The sequence below is a fragment of the Medicago truncatula genome, chromosome 3, assembly GCF_003473485.1.
Source record: "Medicago truncatula cultivar Jemalong A17 chromosome 3, MtrunA17r5.0-ANR, whole genome shotgun sequence".
Lineage (NCBI taxonomy): Eukaryota > Viridiplantae > Streptophyta > Magnoliopsida > Fabales > Fabaceae > Medicago > Medicago truncatula.
Genome location: NC_053044.1, coordinates 28,468,879 through 28,483,547, shown reverse-complemented (window position 1 = coordinate 28,483,547; position 14,669 = coordinate 28,468,879). Strand labels below are relative to the sequence as shown.

The following is a 14,669-nucleotide window of genomic DNA, read 5'->3' as shown; positions in this document are numbered from 1 at the left end:
ATATTTTTTTCAAACTTAAAGACATAACATCATAACCCTCATATGTGGGTACCTACCCAAACACACCCTGAAATTGACGGAGAAATCCTTTTTTGATTAGGTTCGAGTTGAGTTTTTTTCCTCCCAAAATTCAAAGTCAGTGTAAGGCAAGCATGGGTGTTGATACCTGCTCCAGACCCGTCCCACTAGTGTACACACACTTATTCACATTTTTTTAAATGGGGAAGGGGAATTTTTTATTAACCAAAGTAACGTTTTATAACCACGAGCCACATGCAGGGAAACTTGCACGTGTGGTTCTGGCCGGGGACCCCGTTATACTGTACTAATATGTGTAGGTTCCCGTAATTTGCAGGCTCTAACCCAGTCCCGACATTCTACAATAAGAGTGTCTGACACCAGGACACCGCTTTCATTCGTGGATCAGCATGCCGCGGTGAATATGTACCCGGGCCCTGTACACACCACCCGTCACACCTTGGGAATTGGTTTCGCCCGAAGCATCCGACCCCCTAAGGATATTCAAACTTAATACAGTGAAAATTCGGTTACGAATCCTACCACATGTGTGAACTTGTGTTGGTGAATCTTTTAACTAACATTATTTTTTCTTAAGGATTATTAACATTATTTTTCCTATTAAAAAAACATTATTTTTGTTTTCCCATTGAAAACATATATGATAGATATGCTTTAATTTATTTCACAATGATATTATAATTGTCTATTCTTTTTATTTGTTGAATAAAAATTGACTATTTTTCCTTAAAAAAAATTGACCATTTTTATGCACTAATTTTCCTTTAATTGACACTTTTGTTAAAAGAATTCACCCTTTTAAATAAATATTTATAACACATTACCAAAATACTATTTGATATGCAATTTATATATATATATATATATATATATATATATATATATATATATATATATAAAGAATAGAAAAAGTTACTTTATTTATTCAAAGTTTAGAAGGCGTTCTTAGCAAGGTCGAAAGGTGTCTTTTGTATTTATTATAAATGGTGTGTTTTTCTTTTGAAATACATCTAAAACGAGGTGTGGATGTTTTATTTTTCTAAAACTAAAATCCCAAACATGAAATATGCTCTATCCGATCTTGATCTAATATTGATTATGTGAAAGTGAGATTTTAGGGACGAAAGGAATTCAATATACATGAAGAGTAGTATTCTTTTCTGTATTTTAGTGGGGTTTGGCATGGTTCATTTCCTTATGCCTTGGTGCTTTCTATTTTGTTTCTTCCTTTTAGATATATGTTTGGAATATTGTGTATAGTCTCCTTATTTCATTTTTGTTTTTCCTTTTAGGCTCTAAAAGAAAACGAGTTAGGTTTGAAGATGAAGAAGAATTCATTGAGAAAAGAAAGAGTAGCGGAGTCCTTGCTTAGGAAAAGAAAAAGCAAGAAGAAAAAGAGATAAAATCGACATTAGACTTTGAAAAAAGGAAAATTTCAACCAAAAATAATATAGAAAAAGGCAAGTACTTCTTATCACTAATTATTGACTTGCCTTTTTCTTCATTAGTTTTGGTTGAAATTTTCATTTTTTCAAAGTGTAATGTCGATTTTTTTCTCTCTTTTTCTTGTTTCTTTTTCTTTTCCAAAGCAAGGACTCTACTACTCTTTCTTTTCTCAATGAATTATTCTTCATCTTCAAACCTGACACGTTTTCTTTCAGAGCCTAAAAGGAAAAAACAAAATTGAAATAAGAAGAGACTATACGCAATGTTCGAAACATATATGTAAAAGGAGGAAACAAAATAGAAAACACCAAGGCATAAAGAAATGAACCACGCCAAACCCCCACCAAAATATAGAAAAGAATACCACTCTTCATGTATATTGAATTCCTTTCGTCCCTAAAATCTCACATTCACAAAATCAATAAGTCGATGACTATTAGATCAAGATCAAATAGTGCATATTTCAAGTTTGGGATTTTAGTTTTAGATAAATAAAACATCCACACCTTTGATCTTGATCTAACGATCACCACTAATAATTTTAATGAAGATGATAAGGAGCACTTGGGTGATTTTAATGAAGACGATAAGCATGATGACCCAACCAAGAAAGGATGCAACAAAAGAACATTGTATCAAGAAATCTCTTCATTTAAGGTGTTCTATTTCCATATTTTTTATTCTATTGATTTCCTATTTTTTGTAAGTGTTGCAAGAGTTAAGTTAATTAGTGAATATTTTATACATGTGCATGTTTTGTATTTCTTAATCATTTTCTCTACAATTTTGAAGGTTGTGCAAGAAGGAAGGCATGTCCATAATAATGAAAGTACTTCAATAAATGATGGTACTATATGGTTGTTATTTTTTTGTAGTTTCATTGCATCTCTTAGTGTATCTAACATTTGATATTTATAATAACAATTCGGCCTAATAATTCCTATTTGCACTTTCAGCCTCATCTCTTGTTGTTATTTTTTTGTAGTTTCATTGCATCTCTTAGTGTATCTAACATTTGATATTTATAATAACAATTCGGCCTAATAATTCCTATTTGCACTTTCAGCCTCATCTCTGAATAATGTACCAGACAAGCATTTCTTGGAAAATGTTCTTGATATCATACAAAAGTGAAAATCATATAAGCTTATGATTGTTTAGGCAATATATATATATATATTTTTTTTTATGATCTCATCAATTAAATGTGATAAAGTACATTTGTACCCTTATAATTCTTTCTAGAGGGATATCTAAGTAACTAGATACGGTTTGTTAATAATTAATTGAATAATTCTTAATATTTTATGATAATTTATTACACTTTGTTAGTGATATTCTATTCATGTTGGAAAAGGTCAAAAATTACCATATTGTAAAGAAGCCAATGGATTTTGGAACTATGAGAGCAAAAGTTGTTGAAGGCATGTATGAAAGCTTCGCATAATTCAAGGTATATAAAAAGTGTTATGAATACTGTGGAAGTACATTTTCTCTAAGCTTTCCATATTATCCTTTATCTCTGTTATACTAATATAATGTTATAGTTTTGGTTAATTATATAACAATATGGGTGTGGTGATTTTGAAACGGTGGATCATCTATTCATTACGTGTGATCTTTTTGGGAGAACTTGGTATCTTGTTTGTAAGTGGCTTGGTGTCACTTGTGTTTTTCCAGGCTCGGTTAAGGATCATTTCACTCAGTTTACTCATTTGGCGGGTTTGCCAAGATCTACTCATTTTTATTTTAATGTTATTTGGCAGGCTTGTAGTTGGGCAATATGGAAGGAGAGGAATAATTGTGTTTTTAACAATAAGGTTCTTGATCCTCTTAATATTGTAAAAAAGGTGAAGGTGAATTCTTTTTTATGGCTGTCGTCAAATGTTGTTCCTCTTTCGTTTGGCTTTCATGATTGATGGAGATACCCACTACTTTGTATGGGCATCATGTAATTTTTTAGTTTTTGTTTTTTTTTCTCTTCTTGGGAGCGGGTTTCCTTGATAGGTGCATGTTGTTTGTATCAGGACCTTGGGTGATTCATCACGCTAGCACATCTTGTGCGGGGTGAATCATTCCTCTTTTGAGTAATATATTCCATTTTGATTTGTTCAAAAAACAATACATTTTATTTCCTTGCTACTTTCTATCTTTCTTAATTGTATTTTTCTTCTTAAAATGATACTATATTGTTTCATGTAACATATTAATTTCAATTATGTACAGCGTGATGCATTCCTACTATGCTTTAACGTCTGGAGTGTTTATCCCAAAACCTTAAGACATCACAAAGTGGTATGATTAAATAATAAAATAGAAAGTTTCATTAGTTAATTCTTATATTTATTGTTATATCAATTTTTCCTTACTTAATCCTTTAAAAAAAAAAAAAAATCTTTACTTAAGATAAGCATTATGTAAAGCATTATAAAAAATTTAATTCAACATTTCAGGCTCAAGATATTCGTTATCATGCTATAAAGGTTTTTAAGGATCTAAATGCCGAACATGAAAATGTCAACATGAAAGTATCCTTCAACAAGAGATGCAAAAAAGGATTTCTCTAAACTTCTTGGTAAGGAATTTTTTTTTTACTCATTTAACCTCCACTTGGGCATAACCGTCATGATTTTAATCCCTGAATGTTAATGTGCACATCTATTGAGTAATTGGTTTGTAGTTGTCCAATTCTTCCCAGAGTAATTAGTTGATCTATAAATATGTCATAATACAATGTGCTTAATTAAAAGGAGAATGCTCATGAGTGCCCTTAGGATTGAAAATTAGGCAACCCAACATAGCCTTAAATGCACCAAATGGGTATATGCCATGCAAAGAAATGTGATTTATTGTAGTCACCGATTTCCTGCCGTCACATAGTTGAAATTTCGGTGACCGTTCGATCTCGATCTGATGGCTATAGAAGAGGCAGATTCCTTTTCATTTTAAAATTAAAAATACCAAAATTAAATGTTGACCGTCTGATCTTAATTGAACGGCTACGATTGCATGTATGTGTGACTACGTCAATTTATTTATTGCAGTGAATCAAGGTCCAGACCGAAATGACATATTGGTTTTTGGTTTATTTATATAATTAAGGAGTCCAACCATGCCCTAAACTATGTGTCTTTTGGTCCAGTCTATTACGTTATACTAAAATTAAAATTGACAACTCTAATTACATATACTTTATCCTACCATCACTCTCCTCAAACCATGTTCTAAAATCAAAACATTATAAGGTAAAAAAACTAACCTATATTTGAGGATCTAAATTAAATATCTCATTAAAGAGTTTGATCTTTTTTAAGGGATGATAATCAATTATAACATCAACCTCACATGAATAAATAGTAAATCCAACCATCCTCGTGAGCTTAGCTTAGTTGGTAGGGATATTGTATATTATATGTAGGGGCCGGGATTTGAACCCCGGACACCCCACTTCTCCACAATTAAATTGTGTGAGCTCTAGCCACTCGATTATTTGACAAAAAAAAAAAATAGTAAATCCAACCTAATTTACTACTTTTTTTTAAAAAAAAATTAAATGGTTTGTAACAACTACTTTGTTTGTTTTTTTGTCTTTCATCTATATAGGAAGAAACAATGTTGCTCATTCTAAGGTTCTTGAAACATAAAAGAGGTTCATGTAATAAGTCATTGGTTTCAGAATTTCAAAATGCTAAAAAGCCCAACATTCAAGTAAGTTATGTTTTATATTTTTCAAGAATAAGTCAAAATCTATAAACAATTGTGCAAGATGATAATACCCCTATCCCTTTTTATAAGCATAATTTTGTTAGTGCATAATCCCCCTCTCTAACTTGAATGGGAGTATTAGTGTGTGTGTATACATCTTATCTGATTGTGCATCTAGATTGGATTATCTTCAATTAAATGCTAACTTAACCAACAAACTCCTCAATATTGACTATGAATTTAACTAATTACTCATTTTTCACAAACAAAAGTTGCTTTGGCATTCCTATCCACTCTTGTTTATGGAGACTTTGAAGTATTTTCACAGTTTTGAGAAAGTTAGAAAAATAGAAAATGCATTTCTTTATACCCAAATCAAATTTGCTCTTGTTCCACACCCATTTAGTGTCTTACCAAGCTTCATTCATAACCTAGAATTCCTATGGAATATCATATGCCATACAAATGATTAAATGTTGAGCTCCTTAACATAACTCATTCTTATCTTAAAATATTTGATACAATGAAAAAATTAGTTCAATTTTTAGCATATCCTATTGATTTGAATGTGCAAGCTCAAATACACAAGCTTATGATCCTTAATGAAAATCAATCTTAAGAGTGCTTTTTTTCAATAGTTCCTTTCTCATCACTCTGAAAGGTTTTATAACTTTTATTGAACCCCTCTTCAAGACACTAACCCCTCCAACATGTTTTTTTTCCTTGGATCTTCATTAGTGTCATGGAATACAAAGAAACAAAGTATAGTGTCTTATTCCTCCTATGAAGTTGAATATTAATCCTTTTATCAAGATAATTTATATAGATGCAAATTCTCATCTTTTTACTTCACGTTGTTCACATTTAGCATCCATATGTTCTCTACGGGTACTATATTTTGTTAAAAAATCTATAATCCACATCACAACATCTTTTTCTAGCATGTCAAAATATTAAAATCCATTTTCACATTGTTTCTTATGAAATTCAAGAGATCAATTAAATGCTAACTTAACCAACACTTTGTATATTTTTAATTAAATTCCCATATATGTCGCATATTTATCCTTAGTTATAGGTATTCTTATTTATTAATTAATTTATCGTTAACGATAGTATATATTTTAGATTTTAAGCATTAAACATTAATTTATGAAGCTTTTGTATTGGAAGTTGAAAATAAATCCTGGTAATTACAAAGATAGCCTTTTGAGATTTGTAAAAGTTTATGGACCAATAGCTCAAAAGGTTGCGACCAAAATATTAGAAGGCTTAAAGTTTAAACAACTTTCAAATGGAAACACTTTCACTTCAAACATTGTTAAAACTATTTTAACACCTGAACATATTTCCATGGCTACAACACAACCAACCAAACTCAATAGCGTTGATAAGATGCTTACACCTACCTTTCCCTTTGTCAAGTAGCCATTGTATATTCGAGATAATAAAAGTCGGAAAAAAAGAAATGGTAACACTTCTTCTAGCAGGGTTAACATTTCATATGGTGTGAACAATGACAATAATATGTTCCTAAATGGAAACTATCAATATTGTGCAGCTGCTCCTATGCAAATATCTGTTTATGAAAATGTTGAAAAAGGAAAAAATTCTACTGAGTCTGATATCTCTGATGCAAATGGAACTATGATCAATAATGGTATATTAAATGAAAATATGGTTTCTAAACTTGACAAGGTGTATAACACCATTACACAAAGGAACTTATTTGTTTCAAAACAAAATATACCAATTTTTGAAAGTTCTAGTCGCAGTGTGTCCACCATTCTCCAATCCACACATGGGATCTCAAGACCTTAGGAAAATCCATGGATATCCATGTCAAGTACGAGCCTTATAATGCCACAATTTATTCCTCAATCAAGGCTAGTAAACAATATGTCTGACATTAACCAATCAAGATCGTGTCATACGTCTCAACCAATGCAAAAGTCCTCTGTTGGTGGTAATTCTGAACAATCTCAATTAATGCATGTGTCTGGTATAAGTGGTAATTCTCAACAGTCTGAATCGAGGCCAATAAATACCAGCACATCGAGCATCGATGTTCCGTCAAGTATGTCTCTTTTGAATTCAGAGACAACAAATTTTTCTAAAGAGGTGGAATCTTCTTTGCTTTGTTTGGGAACCCCATATCAATTTGGGGACTTTCAACCTATAATGGGTTTATCAGAATTGAACAACAACTCTTACCGAAATCAAGTAAATCACTTATACTTGTATCCATTATGCCTGAAATAATAGCATCGATGGAGTATGATGTAAATGATTCATATTGTTTTTACTTGCTGTAACACACTTCATAAACAACTAATGATTTCACTAACTTACAAATGCAAGTAATTAGTCTACAAGTATAAAGCTCATAAAAAACTCCTAAAGTGAAAATAAGTAAGTCTATGAACTACAATGGAGGAGGTAATGTTCTTATTTCCAAAGAAATAAAGGCTAATCCATATTTCCCAGATGACATGATCAATTACTTAACATAACTCTTAATCTTTTTTGGGAAAAAAAAAAGAAGCTAAAAACCATGTAGTTTTATTGAAGATGTGATACTTCTAACATATGGAATTCTGGTAGTTTGCTTTTTTGAGCAGAAAAAATTAATATTCTATAAGTTTAAAATTATTAAAGTTAGTTTGTGTCCTTAGATCTAACAAACTTAAGATATTTTAATTTTGAAACTATCCATGTTTGCATGACAAAAGAAAATTACTAATCAACTAAGCTGCTACGTTACATATTAATGACTATAATTCATATTATATTTTAGAATTTGATTCCATTTATTTAGAAGACAAGTCTCAAATCATAACAATCCACTACTATTTCTACTATTAAACCAAATAAAATAAGACAAGAACAATCTAAACAAATTCAAAGTATAAAATTGTATCAAAGAATTTGGTCATGCTAACATGAATAGTTTCTAAATTAAAATATTTTAAGTGTGTTAGTACTAAGGTAACAAACTAACCTTAATAATTGCAAACTTAAAGAATATTAATTTTGTATGTTCAAAGCACACAAACTACCAGAATTCCATATATTAAAAGTAACATATGTTCAATAAAACTACATGGTTTTTAGCTTGTTTGTTTTCTCAAAAAAGATTAAGAGTTATGTCAAGTTGTTGATCATCGTCATCTGAGAATTGTGGATTACCCTTTATTTGTTTGGAAATAAGATCATCATCTCATCCATTGTAGTTCCTAGACCTACTTATTTTCACTTCAGGAGTTTTTGATGAGCTTGATACTTGTAGACTAATTACCTGCATTTGTAAGTTAGTAAAATCATGAGGTGTTTATGGAGTTTGTTGCGGCAAGTAAAAACAATATGAATCTTTTACATCATATTTCATTGATACTATTATTTTAGGCATGGTGGATATAAGTATAAGTGATTTACTTGATTTCGGTAAGAGTTGTTGTTCAATTCTGATGAACCCATTATAGCTTGAAAGTCCCCAGATTGATATGGGGTTCCCAAACAAAGCAAAGAAGATTTCACCTCTTTAGGAAAATTTGTTGTCTTTGAAAGCAAAAAAGACATACTTGACGAAACATTGATGCTCAAAGAGGTGGTATTCACTGGCCTCGGTTTAGACACATGCCTTGATTGAGATTGTTCAGAATTACCACCGATAGAGGTCTTAAGAATTAGTTGAGACATGTGATACAATATTGAAAGGTTAATGCTAGACATATTTTTTTCGAGCCTTGATTGAGGAATAAATTTTGGCATTCTAAGGCTCTTACTTGACATGGATTCTCCTGGATTTTTTATAGGTCTTGAGATCACTTGTGTGGGTTGGACATAGAAGGACACACTGCGGTTAGAACTTACAGAAATTGTTATATTTTATTTTGAAACAGAAAAGTTCCTTTGTCTTATTGATGTTATACACATTGTAAAGTTTGGAAACCATATTTCCATGTAATATACCATTGTTGGTCATGGTTCCGTTTGCATGAGAGATTTCAGACCCAATAGGATTTTTCCCTTTTTATAACATTTTCATAAATAGATATGTGCATAAGAGCAACTAATAAATATTATGATAATTTCCATATATGAATATATTGTTGTCCTTGTTTGCACCATTTGAAATGTTGACACTTGTGCTCGCGATTTTCGGATGTCAAACCATTAATTGATTTGAATCGTCAATCTTTGAACTCTCAATTTTTATTCTTGGGAAGGGAAAAAATGAGTAAAAACCCTTATCGAGACTTTGGATTCGGGGGTTGGTTACGCGAAGGGAAGGTGCTAGCACCCTAAGCGTCTACGGTATTCCGTAGGAACCTCTTATCTAGATTATCTTGTGCTAAAATACTTGTTCATTTGAAAAATCATTGCTTAATGTCTAAGTGAAAGAATGGAGGGAGAAGAAGTATGTTTTTAGTTATTTTTATTTGATTTGGAAGGACAAGTCCTCTGCCTACGTACCCTTTTTGGGAAAGGGATCAAAACCGACGTAGTTCCACTCAAAAATTTCTTTAGTGGGTTAGGTTGATTTTAAGATTTTTGAAGATGGTTTTAAGAAGAGAAAGAGGCCTCAAGGCATGAGATAAAAGAAATGAGTGAGGTTGATTGATTTTAAATTTTGAAAATGATTGAAGTTGAATTAAAATTGATTGAGAATTTGATTAAGAAAATAAAGGAAAAAAGTTATTAAGAAAATGATTTTTTGAAGTTTTGCATATTTGACTTTTCGAGAAAATGATTTTTTCTAAACTAACGGTGAAACTTAACATAACGTCGTAAAAACTAACGGAAAGCGGTAAATAAAATGTGGTAGTGTCGGTGCATGTGTCGGTGCTTGTGTTACCTACATTATTACATCAATTCCTAAATACAACCCTAAGGCCTTTATGCCAAAATAAAATGCGAGAAATAAAATTACATCAATTCCCTATTTATACATACTAAGTCAATGACAAAATAAACTGATGAGAAAATTAAATGTGCATGCTATGATTCAAGACAAAAATTAAATGGTTAGTAATCACAAGAAATATTATGGTGAATGAGACATAAGAAATAATAAGCAAGAATTAAGACAAATAAAAAATTAAGATCATCATATAAGAAATGAACAAAAAAACCATAAAAAGAAAACAAATAGAAATGATTTTTAAAATTAGAGAAAATTAAAATAGTGAGAAAAATATTTTTTGGAATTTTTCTAAACACAAAAATGTCAAAAAGTGTAAAAAAACAGTATTTAAAAAATAAAGATAATTGAAATAAAAAATAATAAAACATTGGCTCAGCAGGATTAATTCTGGACCATTGGATTAAATCAATAGTCCAGATTCATTCACTGGATTCATCACAGCCGTTGGATCCAACGATCCAAGGGTCACAAAAACAACATAGAAACAAAGGGATTAAAATGAAGACATAGTGACCGTCAGATCAACGATCTGACGGTCCAAACAGAAACCACACCACACTCACGCAGAAAAAACACACACTTGATTTAAAAACAGATCATACGGTAGCCGTCAGATCAAGGAACGATCCAGATCTGATGGCTACTAATGCGATGGAACATCATAAGATTATGAATACGCGCACGTGTGATCCAGCAAAAAGAAAAAGCACTATAAAAGCAATTTTAATAAAAAAAAAAAACAACAAAAACCAAAACACTTCTCTCTCTAAGTTAAACTTAGAGAGAGAAGCTCTCTCCTCCCTCAAGAACACGCGACCGGAGAAGATGAAGAGGGGCGGCCGGAGCTGCTCCGGCGCGGTGGTCGGCCGGAGCGCCGCCGCGCCGGAGTTTTTTTTTTGCTTTTTTTTGAAATTTTTTTACATCAAAATACTCCTCTTCCCTTCCTCTACTCGAATCCAAGCTTAAAATTTCGAAAACATGCACCAAAAATCCTAGATCTACAAATGAAAATGCGAAATTTTTACCTCTTTTTCCGGTCTCCTCCTTTCCTAGCTTGAATCCGGTCCGTTTCGTTCCCTTCCTTTTCCGGTTCGGCCTCCTCCTCTTCCTTTCCGGTTCGCCTCTTTCCTTGCTTTTCCGGTGCGGATTTGTGTTGTTGTGGTTCGGATTTGTGTTGTTGCGGTTCGGATTTGTGTTGTTGTGGTTCGGATTTGTGTTGTTGCGGTTCGGATTTGTGTTGTTGTGGTTCGGATTTGTGCTAGTTGTTGTTGTTGTTATTGAGTAAGGTATTTGAAGTTATAGTGTTGCTGGGTTTTTCTATGAATCTATGAATGTTCTTCCTAAACTCATACTATTTTCTTTGTAATTTTTGGGTTTGATTTGAAAAAGGTTGGAACAGTAGAAAATTAGGGTTTATGAATTGCTGCTGGTTTTCTGACGTGAACAGTGACTTCTGGCTCATTTCCCAATGATTGACAGTGTTTTTATAGTGACAAACTAGGGCTGGCTCTGGTACAAACAAAAGACCAAAATGCCCCTGCAGCTGAGACTTGGAGAAAAAGATTTGACAAAAAGATAAATAAATAAATAAAAAACAAAAAGAATAATAAAAAGTAAAAAAAGAAAAGAAAGAAAAAAGAAAGAAGAAAAACAAAATGAAGTCACGTGAGTGACTTTGGTTTTGTTTCCTAAATAAAAATAAAAATAAATAAACATAATAATAATAAATAAACTAAACTAAAAAAAGAAAATAATAAAAAGAAGTCCCTTCGGAATCTGACATGAGGTACTTCAAAGTATCCTCCCTGCCGAAATTTCGATTGAAAAGATTAATAAAAAAAAAAAAAAGACTTTGAAAATACAATTAGACCTTTTAAAATGACTTGACTGTTATGACTAAAACTTTTAAATATAAAATGCGTCTAAAAGTTATAAATAAAAAAAAATACAGATGAAGTGATTTTAACTGTTGTAAAAAGCGAGCAGAGACTTAAATGCAAGATGACAGTTTTTAAATGATTAAAGACGACAAACACGAGTTTTAAATGGTAAAAAAACGAATAAAAGAGCAGGTGGACTATTATAAAATATGGACAAAAAGATTTCAAATGGTCCAAATTTGGGGTATGACAGATGCCCCTATTTAAGTTTCTTCGTCACAAAGGTTTTAAAAGAGAACTTTTTAAACCAAAGGGTCGGAGAGACTTAAATATATAAAAAAAAAACGCCAATTTTGGACCATTTGAAACGCCAGAGATGTAGTGCTGATGAATGTGATAATACGACTGAAAATGATGTAAGTATGAAGGTAAAGATGATGCGGAGACTGACTGGGAGACAAATGGATAGGTATCACTGGGGAAAGAAATGATAGGTAAGTATAAATGACATTGTTTCAAGGCGAAAGTAAAGGCATAATTGGCCGACGAGTGGCGAAAGTAAAAACATGATTGGCCGACAAGTGGCGAAAGTAAAGACATGATTTAGCCGACGAGTGGCGAAAGTAAAAACATGATTGGCCGACAAGTGGCGAAAGTAAAGACATGATTTAGCCGACAAGTGGCGAAAGTAAAGACATGATTGGCCGACAAGTGGCGAAAGTAAAGACATGATTGGCCGACGAGTGGCGCAAGTAAAGACATGATTTAGCCGACAAGTGGCGAAAGTAAAGACATGATTGAGCCGACAAGTGGCGAAAGTAAAGACATGATTGGCCGACAAGTGGCGAAAGTAAAGACATGATTGAGCCGACAAGTGGCGAAAGTAAAGACATGATTGGGCCGACAAGTGGCGAAAGTAAAGACATGATTGGGCCGACAAGTGGCGAAAGTAAAGACATGATTGAGCCGACAAGTGGCGAAAGTAAAGACATGATTGGGCCGACAAGTGGCGAAAGTAAAGACATGATTGGCCGACAAGTGGCGAAAGTAAAGACATGATTGAGCCGACAAGTGGCGAAAGTAAAGACATGATTGGGCCGACAAGTGGCGAAAGTAAAGACATGATTGAGCCGACAAGTGGTGAAAGTAAAGACATGATTGGGCCGACAAGTGGTGAAAGTAGGTGAAAGTAAAGACATGATTGGGCCGACAAGTGGCGAAAGTAAAGACAAGACGGACCGACAGGGTTTGCTAACATCGTGGGATAGCAAACACACGGTAAAAGATAAAGGCAAGACGGACCATTGGCATTTGTTAAAAGCAAAGCCTCCGGTGAAAGTAAAGACATGACGGACCGACAGGGTTTGCTAACATTGTGGGATAGCAAACACACGGTAAAAGATAAAGGCAAGACGGACCATTAGCATTTGCTAAAAGCAAAGCCTCCGGTGAAAGTAAAGACAAGACGGACCAACAGGGTTTGCTAACATTGTGGGATAGCAAACACACGGTAAAAGATAAAGGCAAGACGGACCATTAGCATTTGCTAAAAGCAAAGCCTCCGGTGAAAGTAAAGACAATGTAAAGCTTGGTATCAGGGGAGTGACTTGATGAAGATAAAGTTGAGGGGAACAAGGAATTTGTCTGAAGACAAAGGGGAAATGTATAGACTGATTACTGGTGAGACCTGCCCCTTTGGAATGTGTTTGATTTGATGACATTTTGGAGTTAGACACACTGGGGGTGATATCTAAGGATGTTGCAATAAGTCATAGGGTAAAAATGCAACTATGTATGAATGATACTTATATGCGTGCTATGTATGCATGAATGAATAAGTATGTATGAGACTCATAGGACGACATAATGGTAAGATTGTTGAGGCAAGACTGGGCAGGTCTACAAGGAGAATGGCCCGGCATCACTGGACGAACACTCGAAACCTTCAATGGGGACAAAGTCACGGGGAATGAATCAACCATCGTTGGGGTACAGCTTTCACAATCCGGGGTAGAAGTCGCCATTTCACCAATGCAACACCGTATTTCCATGCTTGAATAGTCATTGCCTTTTTGTATATATATTTCTTGAAATCCCTAACTTTTGCCTGGATCATCCTTTCAGATTTTTTTTGACCCACCGGGAGACATTTTTCTTTTTTCTTTTTGTATGCCCCTAATTTTTACCTGGACCGCCCTTTCGGGTTTTCAATCCACTAGGGCGCTTTCTTTTTCTTTTTTTTTTTTTTTTTTTTTTGCAATGACTATTTCTTCTTCGTTGAACCTGCTAGTTTCGGACCAACTGTAGACACATACTTATATATTTTCAAGCTGTTCGATGGAGAACATGTCGTTTGAAATACTGAAGAAGCAAGGTAAAATGGATTCCCAAACTGTTCGATGAAGAACGTGCCATTTGAAATATTGTGGATTGGTGACATCTCTGGATCAGCCACACTGGTGATGACACTTTTAATGAGATACAATTGAAATAAGACACTGGATGGTAATGCAATTTATGTATAAATGATATTTGTATGCATGTTAGATGTGCATGAATGTTATATGCATGTATATGTATATGAATGTATGAATATACGCATGAAACTTGTAGGACCGTATGACTGTATATAACAGGTGAAACTGACAAACAAGACTGGATAGGTAAGATAG

The 14,669-nt window shown here is 33.2% G+C and overlaps 1 long non-coding RNA gene across 1 annotated transcript; it reads left to right on the top strand.

Moving 5' to 3' along the window:
- The first annotated feature begins 1,687 nt into the window (after positions 1-1,687).
- On the top strand, positions 1,688-2,928 carry LOC120579368 (uncharacterized). The gene is made up of 3 exons (XR_005645167.1): positions 1,688-2,142; positions 2,278-2,332; positions 2,843-2,928. It is a non-coding gene; the product is annotated as an uncharacterized lncRNA (long non-coding RNA).
- Positions 2,929-14,669: the final 11,741 nt, after the last annotated feature.